The sequence below is a fragment of the Castor canadensis genome, chromosome 10 (assembly GCF_047511655.1).
Source record: "Castor canadensis chromosome 10, mCasCan1.hap1v2, whole genome shotgun sequence".
NCBI classification, from domain to species: Eukaryota; Metazoa; Chordata; class Mammalia; order Rodentia; family Castoridae; genus Castor; species Castor canadensis.
The window spans coordinates 52,702,875-52,716,864 of record NC_133395.1 but is presented as its reverse complement, the minus strand read 5'-3'; positions in this window follow the sequence as shown (position 1 = coordinate 52,716,864).

The following is a 13,990-nucleotide window of genomic DNA, read 5'->3' as shown; positions in this document are numbered from 1 at the left end:
AAAGAGGCTGTCTTTTCATCATCATATGTTTTTGGTGCCTTTGTCAAAAATAAGGTAGGCATGTGTGGATTCATATCCAGGTCCTCCATTCTGTTCCAATGATCTTCGTATCTGTTTCTGTGCCAGTACCATGCTGTTTTTATTACTATTGCTTTGTAATATAATTTGAAGCAGGGTATTGTGATACCTCCAGCATTGCTCTTTTTGCTGTGTATTGCCTTGGCTATTCATGCTCTCTTGTTTTTCCAAATGAACTTTTGGATGGATTTTTCAATCTCTGTGAATATCATTGGGATTTCGATGGGAATTGCATTAAACATGCATATTGCTTTTCCTAGTATAGCCATTTTTACTACGTTGATTCTACCGATCCATGAACACAAGAGATCTTTCCACCTTCTGTAGTCTTCCTCAATCTCTTTCTTCAGGGGTTTACAGATCTAATAGAGGTCATTCACATCCATTGTTAAATTCACTCCTTGGTATTTGAATTTTTTTAAGTCTATTGTAAATGGAATTGTTTCCATATAATCTTTCTCAGTTTGTTAGTTATTGGTGTATATAAAAGCTAATGATTTTTGTAAGTTGATTTTGTATCTTGCCACCTTGCTGTAGCTGTTTATGGTGTCTAGGAGTTTTCGGGTAGAGTTTTTTGGTTCTCTATGATATAGAATCATGTCGTCTGCAAATAGGGAGATAACTTATTTGTATCACTTTTATGTCTTCTTCTTGCTCTGGCAGGGAATTCCAGGACTATTATTTCTTTCATTCTACTAATTTTGGTTGGGGCTTGTTCTTGTTTTTCTAAGAACTTTAGGTGCATCACTAGGTTATTTATTTGATATCTCTCTTTTTTACATGTTTTTATTGCTGATATATTAATTGTTCAAAGAGGTTTCACCAAGCTGTTTCATACATGTATGTATGGTACCATGATCAGATTAACTGTCTCTATTCCCCTCTTTTTCCCCTATCTACCTCACCACTATTTTTAACAGGTTCCAGTAGGTTTACTTATGCCATCTTCACACATAGAAACAATTATTATGTACTATTCCCCATCCCATCATTCTCTTTTCCTCTCCCTCTTCCACCCCAATCAGACCAACAGTGTATGTGTGAGTATACAACAAGTGTATGTATACCATATTTTATTTCCCTATTCACCATTGAAGGGCATTTAAATTTATTCCATACCCTGGCTATTGTGAATAATTCTACAAGAAACACAGGTGAACAAGGATCTTTATTTTATCTTAACTTACATTCCTTTCAATATGTGTCTAAGAGTGGTAAAATCAGATCATATGGTAGTTCTATTTTTAATTTTTTGAAGAATCTCTATAGTTATTTCTGTAGTGTCTTCACTAATTTATATTCTCAATAACAGTGTATAAGAATTTCTTTACCCCTGCATCCTTAGCAGGATTTGTTGTTGCTTGTGTTCTTCATTATAGGCATCTATCTGACTAGGTTAAAATAAAACAACAATGTCATTTTGATTTTCATTTCCTCTATGTCCAGAGATGTTGAATATTTCTTCATGTCTTTAGTCGCTATTAATATTTCTTCTTTGATAATTATCTGGTCAATTTATTTGTCAATTATTAATTGAATTGTTGGTTATGTTGGAATTTAGAGGTTTTAAAATTATTTTTATTAGGATGTATTCATTTTACAGTGGGGAATTCACTGTGACAATTCCAAACAGGCTTATATTGTACATTGGCTAGATCACCTCCACCATCTCTCACCCTTGAGCCCCTCCAAGCCCCACTTAAAGGAATTGCAAGAGGTTTCTTTGTTCTATTTCATATAAGTACATGAACTCCATCAACCATATATCCTCACCTTAGTCTCCTTTTTCCACCCTCTCCCTCCAACAAGTACCCCCCCACACACTGTACCTATTTTATAATCCTGTCTTTTGCTATTAGTATTTAAGTCCATGTTCCAAAGGGTTTTCTCAGTGTGTTCCAACTGTGCATCTACTTTATTTTTGTCTTTCAATCCCTTTCATTGCTCTCCCTTACCCCTTTACCACTTACTCCTCATTTTTCAAGACCTATCAATGCATATCCTTATATCATCTACCTTCATGTATGCTTTACAATATTGTTGATGCTCTATCATTCTCTTTTCTTTTCCCTCCTTCCCTGAGTTCCATAGAGTAGTTTTACTTTTTCAAACACATTCTACAGATGAATTTGTACATGAACATGTTCATTTTTTGTGTACATGTTATTTCCATAGCTTGGGTATTGTGAATAGTGCTGGGATGAACACCAGTGCATGGGAGTCTCTATTGCATCCTGCTGTACATTACTTTGAGTATATGCCCAGGGGTGGTCTCACTGTATATTTAGCTTTTCTATGTTTAGCTTTTTGCGAACGCTCCACACTGCTACGTATAATGGTTAATTAATTAGTATAATGTACTAATTTGCATTCCCACCAACAGTGTGTAAGGGTTCCTGTTCCACTACATCCTCTACATCCTCACCAGCATTTTTTGTTATTATTACCTTTGAATACAGCCATTCCAATTAGAGTGAGATGAAATCTTAGTGTAGTTTTGATTTTCATCTCTGTTCTAGCCAAGGAAGTTGAATACTTCTTCATACATTTACTGTCCCTTTGTACCACTTCTTTGAGAATTCCCTGTTTAATTCAAGTGCCCGTTTCTTCATAGGGATGTTGATTCTTTGTGGGTTGAGTTTTTTGTGTTCCCTGCACATTCTGGAAATTAGTCCTTTATCAGATGAAGAGTTGACAAAGATTTTCTCCCGTTTTATGTGTTGTCTCTCAAGTTTAGAGACTGTTTCTTTTGCTTCAGTTTGACGAAGTCCCATTTGTTCATTCTTTCTTGTAAATGCTGTTCATTTTGATTCCTACTTAGGAAGTCATTCTCTATTCCTATATGATCCAGTGTATTTCCTATTACTTTCTATAGTTGTTTCAAAGTTCCAGACCTTATAGTGAGGGTTCCACTTTGAGTTGATTTTGGTACAAGTTGAAAGGCAGGAATCTAGTTTCTATCTCCTGCATGTGAATATCCAGTTTTTCCAGCAACATTTTTTAAAAAGACTGTCTTTTCCCCATTAAGTGTTTTGGGCTTGTTTGTCAAAGATCAGTTGGTTGTAGTTTCATGGGTTTATGTCTGCATCTTCTATTCTATTCCATTGGTCTTCATGTCTGTTTTTGTGCCAGTACCATGTTGGGTTTTTGTTGTTATGGTTCTGTAGTATAGTTTAAAGTTGGGTATTGTGTATACCTCCAACATTGTACTTTTTGCTCAGCATTGCTCTGGCTATTCAAGGTCATTCATTTTTCCCTATGTATTTTTGGATTGTTTTTTCTATCTCTGTGAAGAATGTCATGGGGAATTTGTTAGAGATTGCATTGAACATGTAAATTGATTTCAGTAATAAAGCCATTTTCAAAACGTTGATTCTACCAATCCTGGAGAATGATAATCTTTCCATCTTCTGATGTCTTCTTCAATTTTTCTGTTGTGATTTATAGTTTCATTGAAAAAGTCTTTGGTTATTCCAAGGTACTTTATTAGTTTTGAAGTTTATGGAAAAGGGGTTATTTTCCTGATTTATTTCTTGGCCTGTTCATTGTTGATATATAAGTAGATTGCTGATTTTTGTATACTACATCTTGCTTCTTTACCAAAGTGTTTATGATTTCTAACAGTTTTTTGCAGAGGTTTTGGAGTGTATAGGATCATTTCATCTACAAATAGGGATACTTAGACTTCTTCCTTCGCTATTTGAATTTCTTTTATTTCTGATCTTGTCTTATTGCTCTGGCTAGGAATTCAAAGACTATATCAAATAGAAGTGGGAAAAGTGGGCATTCCTGTCTATCCTGACTTTAGTGGGAATAGTTTCAGTTTTTCTACATTTAGTATAATGTCGGCTATAGGTTTTTCGTACATAGACTTTATTTTGTTGAGGAAGACTCCTTTTATTCCTAGTTTCTTCAGAGCTTTTATCATAAGGGTACTGAATTTTGTTAAAGGCTTTTTCTGCATTTATTGAGAGCATCATGTGGTTTTTGTCCTTGATTCTGTTTATGTGCTATATTACATTAATAGATTTATGTATGTTGAACCATCTTCACACCCCTTGAATGAAACAGACTTTGTCATGGTATATGATCTTTTTGATGTATTTTTGAACTTTGTTTGCCAGTATTTTGTTGAGAAACTTCGTGTTTGTATTCATTAAAATTATTGGTCTTTAATTCTGGTTTTTTGTTGATCTTTATTGGATTTTGAAATAAGAGTAATTCTGTTTTTGTAGAATGAGTTTTATAGTACTTTCTTCCTTTTTATTTCTTGGAAAAGTCTGAGGAGTGTTGACATTAGTTCTTCTTGAATGGTTTGGTAGAATTTGGCCATGAATCCATCAGATTCTGGGCTCTTCTTTGCAGAGAGTTTCTTTATTACTGCTTCAATTCCATTCCTTATTACAGGTCTATTTAGGTGGCTAATATCTTTATGGTGCAATTTTATTTGGTTATATGCATCTAGAAATTTATCCATTTCATCTAGATTTTCCTGTTTATTTGAATATAAATTTTCAAAGTATTCTCTAATGATCATATGGATTTCATTGTTATTTTTGGTTATGTTCCCTCTTTAATTATTCATTTTATTAATTTAGGTTTTTTCCCTCCTCAGTTTGGACATGAAGGTTAAGGATTTGTCAAGCTTGTTAATCTTTTCAAAGAAAGAACTTTTTGTTTCACTGATTCTTTGTATAGATATTTTGGTCTTGAGCTCATTAATCTTGGCCCTAATCTTTATCATGTCTTTGCATCTACTAGTCTGGGGTTTGGTTTGTTCTTGTTTTCCTAGAAACTTAAGGTGCACCACTCAGTTGGTTTTTTTGAAAAGTCTCTGTTTTTTTTTTTTTTTTTATGGTAGGCACAGTTATAAACTTTCCCCTTAGCATAGACTTTGCTATGTCTTACAGATTCTGCTAGGTTGTATTTTCATTTTCATTAAATTATAGGAACTTTGTGACTTCTTCCCTTATTTCTTTGTTCACCCACTGGTCATTCAGCATTGTGCTGTTCAGTCTCCATGAGTTTGAATATTTTCTTTGAGGTTTTTTTTTTGTTTTTGTTTTTTGTCTTTTTGGTGTTTGTTGAGTTCTATTTTTATTCTGTTGTGATCTGATATGCTTCAGAGTGCTATTTCAATTTTCTGAAATTTATTGAGACTTGCATTGTGTCTTAAAATATGATGTATTTTTGGAGAAAGTTCCATGAGCTGCAAAAAAAAATACATATTGCATTATTGTTGAGTGAAATGTTCTGTAGATTTTTGTGTGTGTGTGTGTCCATTTGGTCTAACATGTGTATTAGTTCTAAAGTTTCTTTGTTGATATTTTTCTTTGATGACCTATCTATTGGTTACAATAGGGTATTCAGGTCTTCCACTATCACCGTGTTAAGGTGTATCTGTGCTCTTAGGTCCATTAGTGTTTTGTAATGTAGTTGGGAGCCCCTATGTTTGGTGCATATATGTTAAGGATTGATATTTCGTCTTCATGAATTGTTGCTTTAATTAACATGAAGTTACCTTCATTGTCTTTTCTGATTTTATTCTGATGTCTACTTTGTCCGATATTAGTATAGTTACTCCTGCCTGTTTATGGGGTCCATTTTGCTAGGAAAAACTTTTTGCACTCTTTTGGCAGTAAACCAATGTTTCCTTTTTCAGTGAGATGAGTCTCTTATAAGCACCATATAGCTGGTTCTTGTTTTTTAACCCAGTTTGCTATTCTACATCTTGATTGGGGCATTAAGGCCATTTACATTCACTGTTAGTATTGAGAAGTACATGGTGTTTCCAATCATTTTTTATTCCCCTTTTGTTTATTTTTTACCTGTTCCTTGTTTATTGGTATGTTTGGTCAAAGGGATTTACTCCTTCTTTCACTTTCTCATCTTACTCCAATTTCTTCTTCTGTGTGTAAAAGTCCTACAAGTATTTTCTGCAATGCTGGTTTGTAGTCATGAATTCTTTAGCTGTTGCTTGTTGTGGAAGGTTTTAATTTATCCTTCAACTCAAAAGGATATTTTACTGGATAGTCTACTCTAGATTGACAGTTGTTTTCTTTCAGGTCCTGAAATATGTCTTTCCATGACCTTTTTGCATTTAAAGTTTGTGTTGGAAAATCTGCTATTATTCTATAGGGTTTGCCTTTATATGTGATTTTTCTTTTTGTCTTTTGCAGCTTTCAATATTCCTGCTTTCTTTTGTATATTTATTGTTTTGATTATCAAATATTTGGGAGTGTTTGTGTTTTGGTCCTGATGGGTTTGTTGTTCTGTAAGCTTCCTGCATCTTGATGAGCCACTCTTTCTCAAGATTGGAGAAGGTTTCAGCTATTATTTTATTAAATAGTTTATTGGTTTCTTTAGTTTTTATTAATTCCTCTTCTTCTGTACCCATGATTTGTAGATTTGGTCTTTTCATGGTGTGCCACATGTCTTTCATGTTCCATTCATATATTTTTTAGCATTTGTTCATGATTTTTTACTGTTTGATCTAATTCTTCTTCATTGTCTTCTGTTCCTGATAATATGTTTTCAAATTGTTCCACTCTGTTCACAAACCTTTTTGTTGAGATTTTTATATGGGAAATTGAGCTGTTTTATTTCAGGTTAATTATTTTTCAGGATTTTTATATCTTTATGGATTTCTTCTTTCATATAATACATGGGATTCTTAATTTCATTCATTTGTTTGTATTCTCTTTGAAATCATTTAGTTGTTTATTCATATCTGCTTTGAGATCAGACACTAGCTTTTGGTCTTTTCTTTGAGTTCATTAATTATTTTCATCATTAACTTTTGGAATTCAATGTTTGATATTTCTTCCACTTCTCTGTTGTTAAGATCCTTAGTGATCAAGTTGGCTTTTGAGGGAGAGCTTTGCCTTCTTGCTTCATGTTTCTCATTGAGAGTTACATATCTGGGAATGTTCTGGTTTGGGGTTCCAATCCCTTGTGCCCCATGGTTGGAGTTTTATGAAGGATTATACAGGACTGGATGGTGGGTGAGCTCTGGTGTATTTTCTTGTCTCTTGATGGTGGGATAGAGGCTCGATAATACCCTCTTCTGCTTCTTATTCTTGGGGTGCTGGATTCTACCCCTTGTTCCATTAGGGCAAGGAAGCTTACTATTAAAGCTGCTATATTCATTAACCTGTAGTCTTGAAATCTCAGTAATCCTTATGAAATTCAGTTGTATCTTCATGGGCCTGAAAAGTTAAAGGTAGTAGGTGTTGTGGTGGGAGAAAGAAAGAGGGAAAGCTATAGTGGTTTATATGAGGTGAAATGTTTATATAGCAAGAAGGATGGTACCTTATGTTTTAGAAGGAGATGATTAAGAAGCAGACTGAGATGTGGTGAGTAGTCAGTAGATGTTGAAATGGGTGAGAAGGGGGAAAAACAATAAAGAATGTTAAACAGATGAAGAAACAAATGTGGACACAATAAAATTGAAAAATTGATCTGGGAATCTGTTTAACCACAAATAGTATTGATAATGAAGGAGAATTCTGGGTGGGTAAACAGTAAAAGGGGAAATTATCAGCTATGGGGAGGTTCAGGTTTTTGTTAGGTAGAAAGAGTCTGTTGGGGAGGGTGACAGAAGGCAGGAAAAGAAGAAGAGGTTTAAGGTTAAAGACTGAAATGTGGATTGCAGGGCTCCCTGGTGATGATGGACCAGGGTGGGAAGGGTGGAGAATAGGTCTGAAGAGAAAATTAGGGGGTGAGAATAAGAAGCTGCTGTTGAAGTACACAGCACATGAAAATGTAGTTAGATGAATATAAAATTTCTATCACAGTCTGAACAGCAACACACATTTTACATTAAAAGATTGTGAATTTTCTAGTACTATTGAGAACAACTTATCTCCCCCCACCCCTTTGTGACTGAATCCACTAGATGGAAGTCTAATTGGATATCCATCTCTGGAGTGGTTTCTGATGTTGGGGAGGACGGGATGTTGAGATCTAAGCTGGGTCTCTTGTTAATTTTTTAATCTGACAAAGGCCATAACTTGTTGCAGATTTCCCTTCCTCTGGCTTCAGTACTTACAGTCTACAGCTGTGTTCAGAGGCAAGCTTTTGCCTGATATCCTCACTGACAGAAGACTTCTGTACCAGATGTTCCTTTGAGGCCTTCACTGCCAAGGGCCCTGCATTCATCCAACCCAAAGAAGGTCCTTGTGCAAAGGCAGCCATGTGGAGCACCTCAGCTTTTCCCAGTTTTTTCTCATGGAGTTCCAACAAGTTTCTTCAGGGAGAAGCACACTTGAAACCTTATATCATGCTCTGTGACAGGGGAGAAAGCACTTTCAGGTGGGCATGGTAGGGAGCACTGAGCCTCTGTGCACAGTGGGGAAAAGGCTTCCTGGTGCTTGAAGAGTAGCTGAGAATGGAGTCCACTTGTGCATGGCAGTTGGCTGTCCTGTTCTGAGTGGTATTGCTGGCTGCCCATAGGACAAAAAACGTGGGCAAGTGTGTGCTTTTTGGCACCTGTGTAGCAGAGGTGCCCTGAGCCTGCTTTTTCAGGAGAAAAGGCTTCAAGGTGCTGAGCAGTGTTTGTGAGCAAGTCTTGTTGGGATGCAGAGTAACAAAGCAAGCAGAGGGTGTGCTCACTGATGGCCACTGCGCAGTGAGACTCAGAGCCTGCTTGTTCAGGGTAGTGTGTTTCCTGGACATTTCAGGGCATGGCCATGGAGCAGGGGGGAGTGTGGAGCTGTAGAGCCTCTGTGTGTGAAGGAATGTAGGACTTATTTGTGGGGCATAGAAGAATGGAACTGTGGAACCTCCAAGGTCAGGGAAACAGAAGTGTTGATGTGAGAGCCATTTTTTCACGTAGTTACTTGCTTCTGTCTTTGTGGGTTCAAAGAGAACTCTGCTTCTTACTGTTTATGGTATCTTGTGGGTATCCTTTGAGGTCCCCAGTGCCTTCCTTATTCAAGGTTATTAGACTTGGGAATTCAGTGATGTCAACAATCTGCCATCTTGTCCCTTGGAATTTAGTTTTGTAAATGAGTGTGGGTATTTCTTCTTAGAATTATGTGTTCCATTCATTTGTCAATTTATTAATTGTTGGTTATTTTGGAATTTTTTTAAGCTCCTTGTATATTGTGGTTACTAATCTCTTGTCAAATGAGTAACTGGAAAGATTTTCTTCATTCTGCAGGCTGTCTCTGTTTTATAATGACTGTTTCCTCTTGCTATGCAGAAGCTATTTACTTTATGCAATCCCATTTGTCAATTTTTTACTTATTTGCTGAGATATTAGAATCTTATTCAGGAAGGTGTTACGAAAACCTGTATCTTCCAAAGTTCTCCCATATAGTTTCAAAGTTTCTGCTCTCACATTAAAATCTTTGATTCACTTTGAATTGATTTTAGTACAAGGCAAATAACCATATTTTTGTTTTTAATGTAGACATTCATCACTGTAAAATTCTATCACAGTGGTTTCACTGAGTCCTGCTGGTTCTGGTAGGTTGCTTTTGCATTTTCATTTGATTCTAGAATTTTTTAAATTTACCCCTTGATTTCATCAATGATCCACTTTTATTTGTGTATTTTTTTGCTGTTTCTTTTGCTGTTAATTTTTTAACAGATCATAATTTGCTAAGATAAAAAAATTTTCTACTTTTTCTATTTGTTAATACTTACTTAGTGGCCTAAAACATGATTTTTTTTTTTTTTTTTACAGAGAAAGTTCCATGTGCTGCTGAGAAGAAAATGTATTGCATCACTTTTGGATGCAAAATTCTATAGATATATCTTTAAGTCCATTTAATCTATTATGCACTTTAATTCTGTGATTTCTTTGTTGATCTTTTTATTAAATGATCTATTGATTAGGGTGAGAATGAAGTTACTCATTATTATTGGATCTGGATATACCTGTATATTTATATGAAGAGTTTTAAACTTCCTTTATGTGCAAGTGTTTGTTTTATACATTGGGTTCAACAACCTTTGGTAACACATATTTCCAATTGTTCTATCTTCCTGAGGAATTGTTGCATATTTTAGTGTGTCACACCTTTTTCTCTTCTATTATTTGCTTGAAATCTGCTACGTCAGAAATGAGTTTAGCTACGTCTTCATGCTTTCAGGTTTCCATTCTATCTTTCCACTTTCAGTGTGTATATGTCTTTATCAGTGATGTGCAGTTTTGGCAGACCACAAATAGTTGGATCTTCTTTCCTTAATCCAGTTAGCTATTCTGTGTCTTTTAACCAGAGATTTAAGATCATTTGCATTAAGGACTAGTATTGAAAGATTTATGCAAACTCTTCTTTAAAGAGTTTTTTCTGTTTCTATCAAATATTCTGCATTCCTTTCTCTCTTATTCATCTTAGAAGTTTTCTGATCTACTGAATTAATAATGTTTGATTCTTTCTCTAATTTACTTATCTTCTATGTGCTTCCTATCACATAGACTTACTGTCTGAAAGAATAAACCTTATGTAACTTTCTTCATTTTCTGTTTGTAGCATTACTTTAAGTATCTTTTGCAATGCTGGTTTGATAGTCATAGATTAGTTTAGCTTATACTTATCTTAGAAGACTTTTTATTTCTCCTTCAATTTTGAAAGGTACCTTTTCTAGGTATAGTAATCTTGTTTGGTATTTATTTTCTTTCAGGGCTTGAAATACATCAGTACACAGTCTCATGGTTTTTAGGATTTCTGCTGAGAAGTCTGCTGTTATGCTGATAGGTTTGCTCTTGTAAGTAATTTGTCATATCTCTAGTGAAACTTTCATTGCTCTTTCTGTATTCTGTACTTATCATTTTATTGATCATGTGAGATGAATAAGTTGGTTTCTGTTCCTGGTTTTTAGGGGTTCTAAATTTCTCTTGTTCCTGGATGTCCATAACATTCTCTAGATTTGGGAATTTTTCCATTCTTATTTCACTAAGCAAGTTTTTTATGCTTTTTGTATATCTCTTCATACCCTCTTTGATGCCAAAATTTTTTAAGTTTGGTCTCTTAATTATGTCCTAGAGGTTGTAAAAGTTGTGGGTCTAATTTCATTTTTTCTTTATTACTACGTATATAATAATTTATCAGCCTTGTCTTCAAGCCCTGATATTCTTTCTTACACATGGTCCAGTCTGTTGGTGATGATTTCTAAAGAGATTTTATTTGACTTATTGAATTTTTCATTTCCATTTTTCCGAATCTCTCTATTCCAAAGCTTAATAAATATTCCTTTTTTTATTCAGCTATTTGTCTGTATACTTTTTTAGTTCATTAATCATTTTTAAATTATATTTTTAAAATTTTTTCCAGCATTTCATCTGTCTCAATTTTTTGGACTCAGTTTTTGAAGAGTTATGCAATATTGGTGGAGATGCATTGCTTTGCTTTGATGTAATGCTTGTGTTTCTGTGCTGTGATTTGATATTTGTTTGATATGTTTATATTTACATTTTTATATAAGCATTTTATTAGTGAGCAGCCTTCCCTTCAGGACTCAATTTCCAATATAGCTCAAGGAGAAAAAAATAAGCCATAGTAACAACATAAATATCAAAAGAAACCATATATATGTATATAATATAATAAGACAATTACAAATATCCACTGCTTCTTCAATAACAATGGAAAAGAAGGCTAAACTAAGAAGCTAAACATTAGAGTTTGTTGCCCATGGCTCACAACCTGTAATCCTAGCTACTCCAGAGGCCGAAATCAGGAGGATCTCAGTTCGAAGCCAGCCCAGGTAAAGAGTTTGTGAGACCTTATCTTGAAAAAATCCTTCACAAAAATAGATGGAGGAGTGGCTCAAGATATAGGTTCTGAGTTCAAACTCCAGTACCACAAAAAAAAAGAAAAAAGTGTTAAAGTAATGTTAATAAAATGATAAAAAGTTAACCAGAAAGGAGAAAAAGAAATGACAAGCAACAAAGTTTAGAAAGGAAAAAAGTAAGAGACATATTTAAAAAAAAATAGTAAAAGAAAGTACAAATAATATGACTCCAAAAGAAAACAATCAAGCAAAAAGAGGAGATGCGTCTTTCCCAGGTTTACGAGTATGGAGTTCACCAGTCATGGGTGAAGGAGGGCCATTTGCCTTGGCTTTCTCAGATCCAATGAAACAAGTCAAACCACACCTGGCAATGTGGCGGTTGAGTCCCACAGAACTTGTCCACTGTCTCAGACAAGACAATGGTATTGGTGGGCTGAATTTACACCAGTGAATTCCACATATGGGTCTGAGATGCATTGACAGTAGGAGCCACACTTGCCAGCCACACCTTTGTTCTGATTCAATGGATGTTTCCCTCACAATTTAATTACCTTTTCAGTGTGCTGGTGGGCATGGAGGAAAGAATCAAATCATCCATATTGAGTATCTCTGGGCCTCTGACCTTGGGAAAAGTAACCAAGTCAATGAAATATACAATAGGTGGGGGGAGGGGTATATTGTAAGCATTGAGTGATCCTCTAGCTCTACCACTCTTTTAGCCTTCTTCTAAATCCACAGACAACTGACTTCCCCCTCTCAAAAACTGGCCTGATGCTTTTAAGTGGAAATGCATTCTGTTTTTCTCTGTAATGCAGACTATACTTCCCATTACATAGACTTACTGTCTTTAAAGACAGTAGACTTCTGTCTAAGGTACAATCAATACATTTGAACCTATAGTGCTTATCAGGAAGGCCACCTGATGACAGCCAGTAAAGAGGAAAAGTTGCAGGGACCTTGAGATATAAAAATGCAAGGGCTTCCAGTCCCTCTGGCAGCAAGGTCAAATAGTAAGAATCCTCTTAAGAATGCTCCTTGTGAGAGCACCTATGACTGGCTTCTCCAGTGCCAGCTTGCTGTGTAGTCTGTAGATCTTCTGTTTCAGACTGTATTTTTGTAAGGTGCTGGATTCTGCAATTGTGGAACTCACCTGAGACTTCTCTCTTAATCTTACAGCCTCACTAAGAGTGATCTTCTTCTTTTCCCAAGGCACCAACATTTGCTTGCTCTTAGGACTTTCTGTTTCTCTTAAACTCCAAAGTTCAATGTTTTACCTAGTTTATGATGATATTTTCCACCCCAGGACATTTCTCTCATACCCAACCTCTCCCTGTCATTTGCACCAATCTTGAGCACAGGTGGGAAAATGTTGGGTGTCTCTATTCTATCATTTTCTCTTTAAATCTATTGTAACATTCATGGTAAGGTATAACTTCTCTGGGTGCAAACAATGAATGTCCAATCAATCGACTTTCTTTGCTGTGGACCCTGGTTGAGATTTTCACCTTGACCAGCAATATGCACCCCTTGTCTCCTTCCTTTACCCTTTGCCCTCCACCGGTTTTTGATTGGAAGTTTCCCTCACCAGCTCCTTTTTTCTCTTTAGTCTTCCTAAACATTTTTTCCAATAAATTTCTTACACATCTAATTCTTTTTTATTGTTTCCCCCTTGAAAAATCTGAACTGACATTTAAGGCCAGGAAGGAAAACTGTATAATAATTAATAATGTTATACTTTTTTTTTTTACATCCTAGGAATGGAATCTTTTTTGTGTAATATAACTTAATTCTCAACTTTTGCCATGTACTACTTCACACATTATCTATATGGAATATATGTTTGAAGGCAGAAAATATCTCATTTTTTGTTGAATTTACATATTTACATTTGTATTTAGTCTCATTTCATACATTATCTCATTACCTATGCTATAATGCAGTACATTTCATATTGTTTGTTTGTTTGTTGATCTTGTTTTAATTTTATGGGGTTCTTTTTGGAAATGAATCCTCAGGATTGGCATTGTTTTCTCTACTTTCTATTAACCAGTCAACCTACTCTAATATTGCAAGTTTAGGATCTAAGAACAAGTTAGGAAAAGGATCCAATAATTAATTGAGAGTCACACAATAAAGCAAAGGAAGAAAATTAGTCACAGAATGTTTTTCA